Here is a 16,616-nt window from a genome sequence, read left to right on the forward strand (position 1 = left end):
CATAATGCGCTCATGGTTCGAGTTGTCGGATCCGATCTTCGCATTGAAGTCGCCCAAACAGATCTTGATATCACCCTTTGGAATTCTATCTACGACGGCATTGAGTTGACTGTAGAAGTTCTTTTTGTCTTGCAGATCGGCAGCATCGGTTGGCGCATAACATTGGATTATAGTAAGGTTTCGGACCCGTGTTCTAAATCTGGCAACGATTATCCTTTCACTTATAGGTTCCCACTTCATAAGCGCAGAGTGTGCCTGAGCGCTTAGTAGGAAGCCAACTCCGCGATGCTGGGGAGCGTGTTCTCCTCGTAAACCAGAGTATAGCAGAACTTGTCCCGACGGCGTTCTGTGTTCTCCAAAGTTTGGCCAACGGACTTCACTCAGTCCCAGGATCTCAAGCTTCATGCGGCGTGCCTCTTTGGCAAGTTGTGCCAATTTACCCTGCCGGGCTAGGGTTAAAACGTTCCATGTTCCTATTCGTGTCCGTTGTTTCGCGCTAAGAGTCATCGCCGTAAAATCAGTCCGTATTCTTTCATTATCGGATTCTCGAACGAATTGATGTTTCGGGAACAGTAGGTTGTTGGCCCAAGGTTCTCTATCCACCGGGATGGGGCTGCCATTTTAGGTATAGCTTCCGGGAAATAGCATTTCATACTCTGCCGCTGGATGCCAGAACAGACGCTGTTGGAGCCGCACCTCCTTGGTGGACAGACGCTCGATCAGTCGGGTCAAATTTGTTTAAAGTCCCACCCAACACCGGGACTAGACTAGTGCGCTTTGAGCGGCACACGGTCGCTTTGATAGGGCCTGCTTGGGGACACATGCTGCTTTTTATAGGATTTCAACAGAGCCAACTGTCGAACCCCACCACATCCTAGGCAGACCCCACAGGACGCACCCTCTCACTCTAGCTGATGTCAGAAGGACAACAGTGCCCAGGCTGCACTACCAGCTAAGTACGCAACCCTTAGCTGGCGGTCAATTGTCATCGGAAGACCCGTGGAAGCGTGAGTATTGGAACTTGTGAGGACCAGAGCTATGTTAGGCGCCCCTTCCCGGATGTCAACTCACCGTTTCGCAGCCCTTAAAAATTGATGAACAAGGGATATGTACTCGAGAACAAGATCCGTCAACACTTCCATAATAGGCTTTGGTTGTTTTCTTCGGATCCGGAGTTACCACTGTTAGTTGGGCCACGATATTCCTCGCACGCCTATACGAGATGACCAGTTTCCTGATAATCTGTGCAGCAAACACCTGTGATAATGAAATGATAGGTTCAATCCCTGGGTGCGGTAAGATGCGCGGCTGCAATACAAACCATGCTGAAGGTGGCTGGGTTCTAATTCCGGTCACAGTCTAAGAAACATCCGAGTTGGGCATTTTCTCGTATCGTCGTGCTTGCCGTGAATACAAAAATGGTGTCTTGGATTAGAAGCCTCGAAGATGATAACTGTGAAAGTACTAAATTAAGAGCCAGTTCGTGATAAGCGCGATCCCCTCTTGTATCGATATTTTCCGATTTGGATGAAATTTTCAGGGTTTGTTCATATATGTAAGAGAAGACATTTTGAAAATTTTCAGGTTTTTTCATTGAGGGGAAGTGGGGTAAAACGGCCATTCAAAAATTATTGTTCAAAAATCGCCAAAACTAAAAAATGCAATAACTTTGCCAATGACTGACCGATTTTGTTCAAATTTTGCACGCTTTTTCTACTCAATTAGTACTTTATACCAAGTGGTTAATATGGTTATAAAGTTGTTTACTATAGGAGAAATTGGACTTTTTTGATAAAACATGATCGTTTTTTCAAAGGGAATATTTTTCACCAACAGATCTAGGATAAAAAACTAAACCCGCAAGGCAATTAGGGAGGTAAGGAGCTTTCATCTCATATATAATTCAGAAGCGCCAACTCAAAAACATCTAAGAAATTCGCAGTTTTCTTCAGTACTGTTCATTTAAAAGAAACTTCGCACAAATTTAAACCCTGCTTATGTTGATGTTTTCCGATCTGGTTAAAACAGTCCAAACTTTTTTGTCTAAGTAGAAATTAAAAATCAGGATTTTCCATTAGGGGAGTGTAGGGTAAAATAGTCCTTTAAAAATAAATGTCAAAAAATACATCAATATTTTTATGTGAGTTCTAGAAGAAAATACATAAGTTTAAAAACACTATTTCTTCTTCCTTTCAATTCAATTATATTTTTCGTCTCAATAGATACGCAATCCTTCGCTGATCTATACTAGATAGCAAACTATTTGCAGAACAATTTTCAACAGAAGTAAAATAGGTCCAAAATAAGTGCCGTAAACATCAGCACGTCTTTCGCAAACTGCAACAAAAATGAACGGATTCGAGGAAAATGCTTGTTGATATATTTTTTTAATAAGCTACAATTACTGTGGGTACCGGTACTGATGTTGCTTAACAGCTATGCGAAAAAAAAACAATTATTCTTAACATCAAATGAGCAATTTCGTAGCGTTCAAACAAAGCTTGTTGGTGGAGCTGCTTCTCAGATTATATTTTTCTTTTGTAGGGTAAAAGACCCAATAGTGGAGGAACTAAGCGAATGGAGAATTACTTCTAATCTATATTTCATTTCCCTTACCTTAAGGGTGCATCCAAAAACTCATTATCTCAATTTTATTCGAAGCGTGCCATAATTGTATCAAAATTGCATCAATTCTACAATTATTGGTGCAGTGTTCCAATAGTTGCGGTATTTTGTTATTCTTGCTCCTATAGGTGCAAATCCCTTAGGTTCTATATGGGATTCGCAACTATTGGAACACTACCGCAACTATTGGCGCAAGAGAGTGACAGAAATAAGGTATTTTAAAGATACATATTTTACTAGTTTAAATAGAATTTCAATGTTTTTTTTGTCTGTATCGTGTTATGGCAGGTCAGCTAATTGACTGGTAATGCGGATTACTGCGTTTAATTTGTTGATTCCCTGCAAACCGTACTACCGCAACTATAGGTACTTTTACCTTACTTGCATCAGGTTACCATAGGCTTGTTTTTGTAGCTTGTAACGATTGTGCGGTATTCATAACTCTTTTTCATCCTCCATCATTATCAATTTTGAGGAGAACCAGCCAAGGGCTGAATCATCTCTAATAAAGGATATATATATATATTATCAATTTAAACCAAATTCTGCAAACCATCAGTTTATTGTGCAAAAACGTCAAACCGTGTATCATTCATACGTTTTGAATTACTAACCTTCAAACTGCTAGCTAATATTACAGAGGTACAATTTAAACAAAATGTTTGAGTGAATGGACTATACCAGTTCTAATCGGGTGTATATATTTTCAAGGGTTGGCCAATTTTATCTCATAGGTAATGGAATACCCTCGATTCTATATTTACACAACTGTGTGAAAAACACTCCAAAGTTTAACAAAGTTGCATTCATTTTGCACGATACGGGAAAAAACGAGCTTTTTTTTTTACACGGAGAGCGTAACAATGTAATGTGTTTACTATTGAATAGGATAGAGTATACTATTGTCTGACGATTTTAAAGCACACCCCTCATGAAAATACTCCAAATTTTAGGATACACGTTTCTACACTCATAGATAAAGTATATAAATTGTAGATCGCTTGATCAATTAATTAAAAGATTACCAAGCAAAACTGTTTTATTCTCGGCTTAATTTACACCACCTGAAAGTGCTTGAGTACCTTAACAAGACTGTGTAGTTGATGTGTAAAAAGGATGCTTTGAATACCAGCCTTTTTCTCTTAAAATCTTTTCTAACCTTATATGAACATATTTCCAACCAACCATCCAAGGTGTGGTTTGCTAAGAAGTAGTACTTGGGTGGTAACAGCTTGCAAAACTTTCTGAGCAATCTATCTATTGCTTTTTTCACTACGGAATAGACTACCGTATTGACTACCAGACTACCAGAAGCTGAAACATGGATAAAAATGGAGTTGCGATTCTCACAAACTGGCTTGCAAACAAACAGTGCAGTGTGCAGAAACTTATAACACAGACAAACAGACATAACACTCGTCAAATTTCCATCATTCACTGATTCACTGGTCAATTCAAATAATCATTAGTTGGCCAATCGACCACTCGTGGCGCGCGCATCGGATTTGCTCTAGTTTGACGTTTGCTCACTACCGCCATCTGGTTCGAAATTTGCCCAACTAACTGAAATCAACAGATGTCGTTAGTGTTTGAACGACGATGAATTTGATGAGTGAATGTTCAATGTGTTATGTCTGTTTGTCTGTGCTTATAATTTGATTGATTGTGCTTAAGTCCGCGCACTGAAATAAGTTTCAATAAGTTTTCAAGTTAGAAAGGAAATACGTCTTTTTTTACTAATGTATATTCTGCTTGAGCTCACATACAAAAATTTATGAATTTTTGACATTTATTTTTAAAGGACTATTTTACCCTACACTCCCCTAATGGAAAATCCTGATTTTTAATTTCTACTTAGACAAAAAGCCTGAACAGTTTTCACCAGATCGGAAAACATCAACTTAAGTAGGGTCGAAATTTGTGCGAACTTTCTTTTGAATAATCAGTGTTGCAGCAAATTGCGATTTTCTTAGAAATTCTTGAGTTGGCGCTTCTGAATTATATATGACAGCGGTTCTCAACCTGGGGTACATGTACCCCTGGGGGTACCTTCGGAGGGCCCAGGGGGTACCTCGGACAAAAATGCGTAATGGCGGATGAATTACAATTTTTATCAAAACTTTTTGATAAAGTTTTGATAATTTTGTATTTTTTTATTTCAAAACTTTGTCTTGTACATAATATGCATGGCGATCAGTAAAACATGGCCTATTGAATCCTGCCCTCCACAACCAGTACAATGAATGAAGGGCTGCATGACAAAAGATCAAAAGGGGAAAACCTCGAACGATCAAATTTTAAAAATCTTCTTTGTAATCTACCCCATCAAAACAGAATGTTGAATAATATGTTAAGAATATGTCTCTTGGCTAAAATCTAGAGTCTGCAGATTCGGAAGCCTCCATTTGAGGGACATGAAAATTTTTTCCCGAAAAGCTCAGTTGCTTCGTTGCAAAAGAATTGGAAGCATCCTTCTACGCTTTTCGGAAGCCTCCTTCCAAGCAGCTCGCAGGACTCCTTTCAAGAGGTTCGGAAGTCTTTTTTCAAAGTTTCGAAGCCTCCTTTCAAGAGGCAGGAAGCATTCTTTCAAGTTACCCGAAAGCCTCATTTTAAGAGGTTCGGAAACTTTATTCAAGGAGCCCGGAAGCCTTCTTTTAAGTTTTTGCAATACATTTTTTTTTCCTCCCTTTAAAACCTGCGGAGGGTCTTTTTCAGGGGGCCCGGAAGGCTTTTTTCTATAGGCTAGAAAGCCTCCTTTTAAAAGGCTCTGAAGTCTCCTTCCCAGACGCACGGAAGTCTTTTTTTAAGCTTTCTTCTTAAAACTTTCTTTTTTCTTTTCTCCTTCTTTTAAATGGCTTGGAAAGCTCTTTTCAAAAGGCTTGGAAGGTTCCTTTTAAAATGCTTGGAAGCCTTCCCTTAAAGAGGCTCGAATTTTTTTTCAAGAGGTTTGGAACCGTACTCTTAAAAGTCTGAGAAGCGTCCATTCAAGATACTCCGAAGACTGCTTTCAAATGACATGAAAGCCTTTTTTAAAACCTTGGAAGACTTCCTAGCAGCACAAATCTTACTGCTTTGGTTGCAGCAATACTTATTTGACTCGATTTGGTCGAGCTTGGAAAACTCTTTTGAAAAGGCTAGGAAGGCTACTTTCAAGAGTCTCGAAAGCCTCCTTTCGAGTGGTTCGGAAGCCTCCTTTCGAAAAACTTGAAAATTTCCTTTAGGAGGATCGGATTTTTTCCTTCAAGAGGCTTGGAAGCGTCCATTCAAGATACTCCGATGCGTCCTTTTAAGTGGCTAAAAAGCGGCTATCCAAATGACTCGGAAGGCTCAAAATACTCCGAAACATCCTTTCAGAGGGCCCAAAGGCCGCCATTTATTAGGCTTGGAGGACTCTTTTCAAGAAGCTTGGAATCCTTTTTTCAAGACCTCGAAAACTTCCCATCAAGAGGCTTGTAACTCTTGGATGCGTATTTTCAAGAAGCTCAGAAGCTTCTTTTCAAGATATTCAGAAGCCTCCTATCAAGTGGCTCGGAAGCCTTCCATAAAATGGCTCGTAAGGTCTTTCAAGAAACTCGGAAGCTCCTTTCAAGATGTTTGAAAGCCTTCTACCTTTGAAGGGGTTTAGAAGCCTTCTTTCAAGGGGCTCGGAACCCTCTCAGAGGGCTCAGAAGAGGCGCGAAATCCTAGTTTCAAGAGGCTCGGAAGCCTCCTTTCAATACGCTCGGAAGCCTTCAATAGTCAAAAAAAGTTCTGTAAGATGCTCGATGTATGAACTTAATTTGAATTGGGAAGTTTCAAAGAAAATGAAACTTTCATAAAAGTTTATGGAGAACCATATATTCTGTCAGTTTTCAGATCCATTTTTCATACATTATAAGCGTTACGATTATTTTCATTTACAGCAAAAAAACATGGGGGGTACCTTAATTAATGCAAAAGTTTGAAGGGGTACCTCTCAAGGAAAAGGTTGAGAACCGCTGATATAGGAGATGAAAGCTCTTTAGTTCGTTAATTGCCTTGCGGGTTTAGTTTTTGATCCTAGATCTGTTGGTGAAAAATATTCCCTTTGGAATAACGATCATTTTTTTTATTGAGTAGAAAATTGAGCTAATTGAGTAGAAAAAGCGTGCAAAATTTAAACAAAATCGGTCAGTCATTGGCAAAGTTATTGCATTTTTTTGGTTTTGGCGATTTTTGAACAATAGTTTTTGAAGGGCCGTTTTATCCCACTTCCCCTCAATGAAAAAATCTGAAAATTTGCAAATGTCTTCTTTTACATATATGAACAAACCCTGGAAATTTCATCCAAATCGGAGAACATCGTTGCAACCTCCCTTGGAAAGGGGGTCGCGCTTCTCGCGAACTGGCTCTTAACACTAATCTGCGATACGGAAATGTCCCAGTGGGGGATGTAATGCCAATAAGAAGAAGCAGAAGAAGTTACTCTGATGGTCCTTTCGAAATCTTCGAAGGAACTTCTGTTCACATTTCTGAACTTCTGAACGCAGTGGTTCTACGCCCCAACAAAAAAGGCCATGTCTGCATTCGAATGGACATTGCTCGACACAAACACTTCCTTCGTCATTGTGCATCTGATTCTAACTCAAGATCATTTTGGATGACCTTAAACATCCCATTTTCAAAGAAATTTGAATCATGCGCTTATTGAACAGAATCGGGTGTATACTTGATGATGGGGGTATTTCAAAAGACCTGCTTGATCTGGTAGATACTTTCAACTGAACTCGAGAACGTTTTGGAGTACCAAGAATATTTCGTTTTCGAGGAAATAGAGTTCATATAATGCGCATTTGCTTATTGAGCCAGTTCGGATAAATGCCTATGATAAAGACGTTGCAAAATCCTTAGTTGGTCAGTTAGATACCGTGGGCTGAACTCGAGAATGTTTTGGACTACCTTAAGCATCTCGTACTCAAGAAAATTCAGTTTACATGACGCGCATATGCTCTTTATTGTTTGTGATTCTTGTCATTTAGAATTTAAGGCCTAATTCCTATTTCTAATATAGTAAACAATTGCTCCAAACATTTACGCATGATTAGTTACCAAATTTGCAAATTAATCATTTACAAACTCTTCAAATGTAATCATAAATCATTAGGTGGACGGATTTCGGTCCCTCACGATAGCCTGTTAACCCGTATCGGCCTGAGTGAAGGAAAAAAAAAATCAAATTGCTGCTATTTCGCCATTTTATGTCTTATTGATTGTTCTGCTCATCCGTATCCTAGAATTCATAATAAATGCTGGGACTTGTGATGTGGTCCTCCTTTGCGGAATTATTACGGTGGGTTACTAGATCAGATGCAGTAAATTTGACCACAGCTTCCTTTTTTGACGATATACGTCCAACAAAATGTCGATTTTTTCGTCCTTATTCATACCATTTTTGTGGATTTGTATATAGGAATTATATTAGAACCAAAAATCATGACTACCTGTTTCAGAAGTAACCAAAAAAAGGTTTCCCAAAAGGGCTCCATATTAGCACTATGGGTATCAGACTTATGCATTTTGCAAGACAAGTGGAATTATGCCATCTGAATATGATTTTGGAGACGATGGCCACCTTGGGGTCAGTTCCGAGACCCTTGAAGAAGCCTCCGGAAGCATCAAAATCGGCCATTTCTAAAATACCACAAGCTATGGCAACATGTGTATCAAACTTTAGCATTTTGCAAGACAAAAAGGATTATGACATCCGGACATGTTTCTGCGGATATTGGCCATCCTGAAGTCAGTTCCGAGGCCTTTGAGGAAGTCTCCAAAGGCATTAAGATTTTCAAAATGTCACAAACTATAACCTCTTTTTACGGTACTTTTTTATACATCACTTCATTTTACGGCTCTCTTTTTACGGAACGTGACGTAAAAAGAATTTATGGCATCTTCAACATTTGCCTTCAATAATGTTCCATTGTAGGTCATCCAAGAATTTCCTGGAGTCTACACGCCTTAAGATCTACACATATAACCAAAGGGCTGATATCTCTTTTAAAAACTGGTTTATGTCCTATTTGATCCATAAAACCAAATTGGATATGTCTTCAATATTTGTTCAATTTCAGGTCATCCAAGAATTCACTGGAGTTTAGACTTCAAGGTCCACATGCGTAACCGAGGGGCTCTTGTATTTGGCTCATGTTCTATTTGATCTAGTGTACCAAACTGGACACGCCTTCAATAGCTGTTCCTTTCCAGTTCATCCAAGAATTCCATGGAGTATAGGCCTTGAAGTCTACACGCGAAACCAAAGGATTGATATCTTTTTTTAAATGGTTCATGCCCTATTTGATGCAGGATTGGATTCGCCTTCAATAACTGTTCCGTTTCAAGTCATCCAAGAATATCCTGGAATATATGCGTTAAGGTCTACACGCGTAACCAAATGACTGTTATCTCTTTTTAAAAATGGTTCATGTCCTATTCGATCTAATTACCCGAAGTGGATATCCTTTCAATAGCGGTTCCCGTCTAGTTCATTCAAGAAATCCCTGGAGTATAGGACTTGAGGTCTATACGTGTAACCAAAGGGTTATTCTCTGTATTTAAAAATGGTCCATGCCCTTTTCAATCCATAAAATCAAATTGGATATGCCTCAAATAAATGTTTCATCCCAGATAGTACAAGAATTTCCTGGAGTATAGGCCTTGAGATCCACAGGATCTGTTTAACCAAATAGGATACCCCTTCAATAACTGTTCTGTTTCAGGTGAATTAAATATGCTTCCAATAGCTATTCCCCTCCAGGTACTCCAAGAATCACTGTAATATAGGCCTCGGATCTCCACACGTAACTAAAAGTCAATTTTTAATGGTTCAGGCTCTTATTATTCACGCGTACCTATGGGGCTGTTATCTCTTTTGTAAATGGTATATGCCCTTAGTAATCCATAGAACCAAGTTGGATAAGCATTAAATAGGAAATCAAATCCTACTTAATATAGAGTATGCTCGAATTAAAAAAAGCAAATAGATCGTTCTTTACGTGTTCTGACCTTAAGGCGTAAACTCCAATTCATAAAATTCTTGGATGGCCTCGAATGGAACATGAATTCGAGTCATATCCAATTTGGCTTAAATGATCACTGAGAGCATGTTGTTTTTCTATAAGAAATAGATCTTTCGTTCTTTCGAATAGATCGTTTCTTCCGCAAGTAGGCTCCGCTCAAAGGGCACAAGCTCAAGTCCTAGTGTTATGTGGGACGCTAAACAGACCTGACACGACGGCTCTCCGACGAGACAGGAGGTTTGCGCAGGCCCAATTAGCCGCCTTTAAAACGAACCGCCTTTAATTACGAACAACATAGAGATAATATAATCGGCAACGACCTAGGCGACGAACAAAGGATCACGATTGGAAGCTTGAAACATGGAACTGCAAGTTGCTAGGCTTCGCAGGTTGCGACAGGATAATCTACGATGAATTACACCCCCGCAACTTCGATATCGTAGCGCTGCAGGCAATCTGCTGGAGAGGACAGAAAGTGTGGAAAAGCGGGCATCAAGCGGCTACCTTCTACCAAAGCTGTTGTACCACCAACGAGCTGGGAACCGGCTTCATAATGTTGGGCAAGATGTGCCAACGCGTGATTGGGTGACAGCCAATCAACGCAAGGATGTGCAAGCTGAGGATAAACGGCCGTTTTTTCAACTATAGCATAATCAACGTGCACTACCCACTTGAAGGGAGATCCGACGACGAGAAAGAAGCGTTCTATGCACAGCTGGAGCAGACATACGATGGATGCCCACTGCGGGGCGTCAAAATCGTCATCGGTAACATGAACGCATAAGTAGGAAGGGAGGAAATGTATAGATCGGTCATCGGACCGGATAGTCTGCATACCGTATCGAACGACAACGGCCAACGATGCATAAACTTTGCAGCCTCCCGCGGAATGGTAGTGTGAAGCAGTTCCTTCTCCCACAGGAATATCCACAAGGCCACATGGAAATCACCTTATCAAGTAACGGAAATCCAAATCGACCACTAACCGTTGACCGCACTAACCCCAGTGCGAATACTGAATCCGACCACTACCTCGTTGCAGTATGTCTGCGCTCAAAACTCTCGACGGTGTACAAAACGCAGCAGCTGAAAGTGGCACTCCCAACGGAAGAGCAGCTAGGCGCAGCGTCTCTTGAAGATGGCTGGAGAGATATTCGATCTACCCTCGGAAACACCGCAATCGCTGCACCGCAGTCGTCCGATTTTCGCGGTGTGAACGATGATGGATGGTTCTCCCAACAGTTGATGCAACTCGTGGTTCATTCGCCTCCTCCACGTACCATTCGCCATCTGCACCCCACCATAGATAGTACGCAGCACTTTCCTCTCGAAAACTCCAAGTGCGCGTTGGTCCTCTACGAGCATCGTCCAGGTCTCGTGTCCGTAGAGGACTACCGGTCTAATGAGCATTTTGGAGATTGTCAGTTTGGTACGGCGGCGAACTCTATTCGATCGAAGCGTCTTGCGGAGTCCAAAGTACGTACGATTTCCAGCCACTATGTGTCTCCGAATTTCTCTGCTGGTATCATTTTCGGCAGTCACCAGTGAGCCCAAGTACACAAATTCTTCTACCACCTCGATCTCGTCACCACCGATGCAAACTCGCGGTGGGTGGCTCACATTGTCTTCTCTTGAACCTCTTCCTATCATGTACTTCGTCTTCGACGTGCTGATGACTGGTCCGATCCACTTAGCTTCCCTATTCAGTCTGATGTAGGCTTCCTCCATCTTCTCAAAGTTACGTGCCATAATATCTATGTCGTCGGCGAAGCCAAATAGCTGGACGGACTTATTGAAAATTGTACCACTCGTGTCAATCCCTGCTCTTCGTATTACCCCTTCCAAAGCGATGTTGAATAGCAGACACGAAAGACCATCACCTTGCCGTAACCCTCTGCGGGTTTCGAAGGGACTCGAGAATGCCCCTGAAACTCGAACTACGCACATCACCCGATCCATCGTCGCTTTGATCAACCGTGTCAGTTTATCCGGAAAACCGTGTTCGTGCATTAGCTGCCATAGCTGATCCTGATCGATTGTATCATATGCGGCATTGAAGTCGATGAATAGATGATGTGTGGGCACGTTGTATTCGCGCATTTCTGCAGTACTTGGCGAATGGCGAACACCTGGTCCGTGGTGGAGCGTTCGCCCATAAAACCCGCCTGGTACTGCCCCACGAACTCCCTTGCAGTTGGTGCTAGTCGACGGCATAAAATTTGGGAGAGTACCTTGTAGGCGGCGTTCAGAAATGTGATTGCGCGGTAGTTGCTACAATCCAGCTTAACGCCCTTTTTGTAGATGGGACACACGACACCTTCCATCCACTCCTGCGGCAGAACTTCCTCCTCCCAAATCTTGGTAATGACCCAGTGCAGCGCGTGCCTCGCCAGTGCCTCACCACCGTGCTTAAATAACTCTCCTGGTAGTTGGTCAACCCCAGGGGCTTTGTTGTTCTTAAGCCGGCCAATCTCCTCCTGGATTTCCTAGAGATTCGGAGCCGGTAAGATTATGTCCTGCGCGCGTTCCCCCAGGTCAATCACCATACCGCCATCTTCGTCTGCCACATCGCCATTCAGGTGCTCTTCGTAGTGCTGCCGCCACCTTTGGATCACCTCACGCTCGTTCGTAAGAAGGTTCCCGTTTATGTCCTTACACATATCAGGCTGTGGCACGTGGCCCTTACGTGAACGGTTCAACTTCTCGTAGAACTTTCGTGTGTTATTAGCGCAGTCTACCGTCTTGTAGCCGCCCAATGTTAAGCCACGGCGTCTGACTTCGACGCGTGTTGTAAACCGTCGAGCGTTTTGAGTGCAGGCATACTGCAACGAGATAGTGGTCGGATTCAATATTCGCACTGCGGTAAGTGCGGACGTTCGTGATGTCGGAGGAGAATTTACCGTCGATTAGAACGTGGTCGATATGGTTTTCCGTTTCTTGGTTAGGTGATCTCCATGTGGCCTTGTGGATATTTTTGCGGGGAAAAAATGTGCTTCGGACTACCATTCCGCGGGAGGCTGCGAAGTTTATGCATCGTTGGCCGTTGATTGAGTATCTTTATGGGCGTTTAAAATAATAGTAACGTGGGGCTAGTTACACTGGCACCCAGCTAAATAACCCACAATGATAAGAATGGCGATTTGCGATTACGACAAGTATCGATTTGATTGTTTAGCATTGGCGTAAATAAGGGGGGGGGGCGGGGGGTCCTGGCCAGACCTACTTGTGCCCCCCCCCCAGAAAATTTTGAAAAGTAATTCCAACTTAGTCAGTTTTTATTTCATTTACATATTTCCTACATATTTCTTAATTTTGATTATGAATTCTATAAACATATTTTTTGTTGCGTTATCACATCTATGACCATTTGTTCAGAAAAGCATCGAAATATTTAAGTTGGACCCCCGGGAACATTTTCTCGATTTTTAAGCTGATACCAATGCCGCTTCTAATTCAGTTGCTAGCTTGAAATAATAAATTTGTTCTGCATTTGGTTGACTTTTATCCTGGTCTCAGAAACATAAAAACATAATTGTATTAAGATATAAATATTTCTGTTCTATTAAACTACCATCCGCTTCAAAAAAGACTGAAGCAACTACAACAAAATGAGCACATGTACACAAATGCGGTCAATGAAATTTCGAACGACCATTCTTTCGAAAATCTTCGAGTTAATCGCAAGGTATGCCGCAAAACAGTTGATCAAATTCCTATGGAGCTATTTGCTCTCGCTATATAATTCTGGCACAGAAAGATATAAAATTTTAAAACTTAAGAATCTTTGTTACAATGACAGAAAAATCAACAACGCATTCCATTGAAAGTATTAGGACAAAACTTAGGCAACCTTCGCACTCACAACAGAGATTGCATAAAAGAAATATTTCTATAATCCTTAAAAGATCTTGTTCCATTTAATTTTTTGGCGATTTCATAAGGATCATAAAAAAACTATTTTGTGCCTGCTTTAGTTAGAATTTGTTTTTTAGGATAAAAAAATTTAGATTTAGAAACCAGTTCGTATCAGAAAACATTTCTTTTGCAGAGAAATCTCTCACCTATTTAGAAAACCATAATAAAGCCTCTTCCTAACGTCAGTAACTACAAAAACCCTATGTTATTCTAGAATTTGATTTATGACTCATAATTTTATGACTCATGGAATTTATGACTCATAAAAAACACTTTAGGATTCCAAATTTGTGTTCATCGGTACTTAACTATTTCAGCACAGAGCATACATTTTTGAATTGCATGAATACTTATATTGATTATGACAAAATTTCGTAGAATTTATTCCACATCTAAAGAGTTTCAAATCATGGAAATGCTTGAAAACTTTCAGATATATACTCATATCGAATTTCATTTATAGATAATTCGAAGATTATTCTTGAATCTTAGATTACACACTTATCCACATTTAGTAACATGGAGAAGACAAGTTGACACAGACACAGCGTTTTGAAGCAATCACAGCATCATTGGAAATCAATTGTATTAAATATCCGCGATTTTTTTTACGTTAGTTCTAGGACGAATGAGCGTTAAACTTAGTCAAACAATTTCTATTGCAATCCATGCGCACAGTGCTTTAAATCGCATTTGAAAATTACATCCCACCAGCTGGTGCCATGGCCCCCCCTAGACCGAGACTCTAGTTACGCCTATGTTGTTTAGTGTGTGATTCATTTGATTTTTCGCGAGAATCATTTGTCCAATTTAATTGTAGGATCAACAGAGTTAGTTTAGTGTAGTAAAGAATTTGATTATAGGACAATTTGCCAAGACTCGTTGGCGTTCAGTCAACTTTTGGGAGAATCCGCCACCGTTTATGAAGTTTTAGAATAGATTTAGTTTTTTGAGATTTGTGGCTAAGGTTAGACTGTTAGTCCTCTGGTCAGGTTGCCGTCACTAGACTCAAGAATTTTTCATGAATCGGCTCTCTGATTGCTGTAGACAAAATGCGCAATACGTAATAAAAATATATTTGCGGGATTTGGCTGATGGACCACAATCTTATATGAAACCTCGTCATTTCCCGTAGTGAGCACCACCTAGCCGTCTCTCTCAGGGCACCAAGAGAGAACGTGCATTATTTTAATTTGTTATTTGTTACATGCTGATTGTTTATCTTTATGTTTGTATAAAATAAAAGTAGTTACAAGTGTATCAAACTTCAGCATTTTGCAAGACAACTAGGATTATGACATCCCGATATGTTTCTGTGGATATTTGCCATCCCGAGGTGAGTTCGGTAAGAAAAGTGTTAATTTTTGGTTGACATCTTGAAGCGCAGTCCGAGCGAGAGAGAAAAATAAAAAAAAATCAGGGACCACAAACTTTTGATTGATTTTGGGTTGCAACTTGAAGCGCAGTCTGTGAAAGAAAAAAAAAAATGAGATTTTTCAAAACTGACCAATTTTTTCTAGAATATACATTTCCAGGACTCCATACAAACTTTGATTTTGGATTGCAAAGACCTAGAGAAGTTGATCGGTATCGATTTTTTGTATTGAATACTTCACTTGCTTGTGCGTCAAGATGCAATAAAAAATTAACCAACGTTTGGGGTCGTAGTCTAAAGTGCAAAGTTAAATATTTGAAATTATTTACTTATAATCCTTTTTGCGTGAACTTACTCGTTTCGAATCTGAATAAATTCAATCCTTCAGATTACCCAGCTATTAAATTCTTAGAACAGCGATCCTTTCGTTTATCACAAATATGGTCTATTTTATTACTACTGCAAAACAAAACTACATCTAATAATTTATGTAAACTCGAAAGTTGACTGATAAATATTTTGCATTTGATGAGTTTGGTTTATCACCAAAATAAGTACAGGAAATAATTAAGGTCCTTTATTATGTCTGCAATAAGTTATCAATCCAATTCGTAGGTAATCAGAAAGCCCCCTTTTTTTCTAGAATTGCAGATTTATTGTTAGACATTTCACATTTAGTCTCAGCTTTGGCCTGATATACGGCTATTTATTGCCAAGGGCGTTCCCTTTTTTTGTCTTTATTAAGGAGACTTAAAAGGGCGTGCCTTTTTGCACTCTGTATTTGTGATCGATTTGATTTTAGGTTCTTTTCATAGTCGCCCTTAATAACTTTACAATATCTTAACTCTGTTAAAATTTAAACCGAACACGATCAAATATATGACAATTGGCTCAGTGAAACTGTGTTGTCCTGATTTTGCCACACATAGTAGAAGTTAATGCCAAACAGCGAAAAAAGTACGTGCTTAATTTTGCGAAGTTGAGTACATACGGGATTAGGGATGAAAGAGAATGCAACGATCATAACTGCAAATGGGTAGCGGACTAAGCAGCGATACATGGAGAATGTTTCTGAAAAAAAAAGTGATGAGAACTGTGATGTGATATTGTAGTACATGATTATTTTGGTGTGATTCCTACTAAGAGTAAAACAAATGGACGATAAAGTTGATTGAAAGGTTGACTTGATAAGTAAGATAAAGATGATTGTGAAAATCATGACAACACGTACGAAATCAATGCAACTTATTATTATTTGTAACGAACGTCATGTCGGCATCGCGTGGATTCCTCTTGATTGCGATTCAAGCCTAATTTCGCGATGTGAGAAAAAGCAAATCTTTCACATCCTAAATAAGAAGTATTTTTGTAAGCGATAGTAGTTGGACATCATTAAGTGTATTATTACTGAATTCAATATGTTTATTATATACACCGTAGTGCGTAAGGCATATTATACAAGCGAACAAATGAATGTGCGGAATAAAATCTGAACAAAAAAAAATCTCAACTGTTGTAATGGCTGTTTCGGTTGTTTTAATTATAATTTCGAAATCTGCTTCATTTTCCAATGCAGTAGCAACATTTAGATTCTCACGGAAACCGTACTGCGCTGTTACTTTGTTTAATGTCTGTTCTCTATCCAGCAACCCAAAAAATAAGGAAAC

The sequence above is a fragment of the Armigeres subalbatus genome, chromosome 3 (genome assembly GCF_024139115.2).
Source record: "Armigeres subalbatus isolate Guangzhou_Male chromosome 3, GZ_Asu_2, whole genome shotgun sequence".
Classification (NCBI taxonomy): Eukaryota; Metazoa; Arthropoda; class Insecta; order Diptera; family Culicidae; genus Armigeres; species Armigeres subalbatus.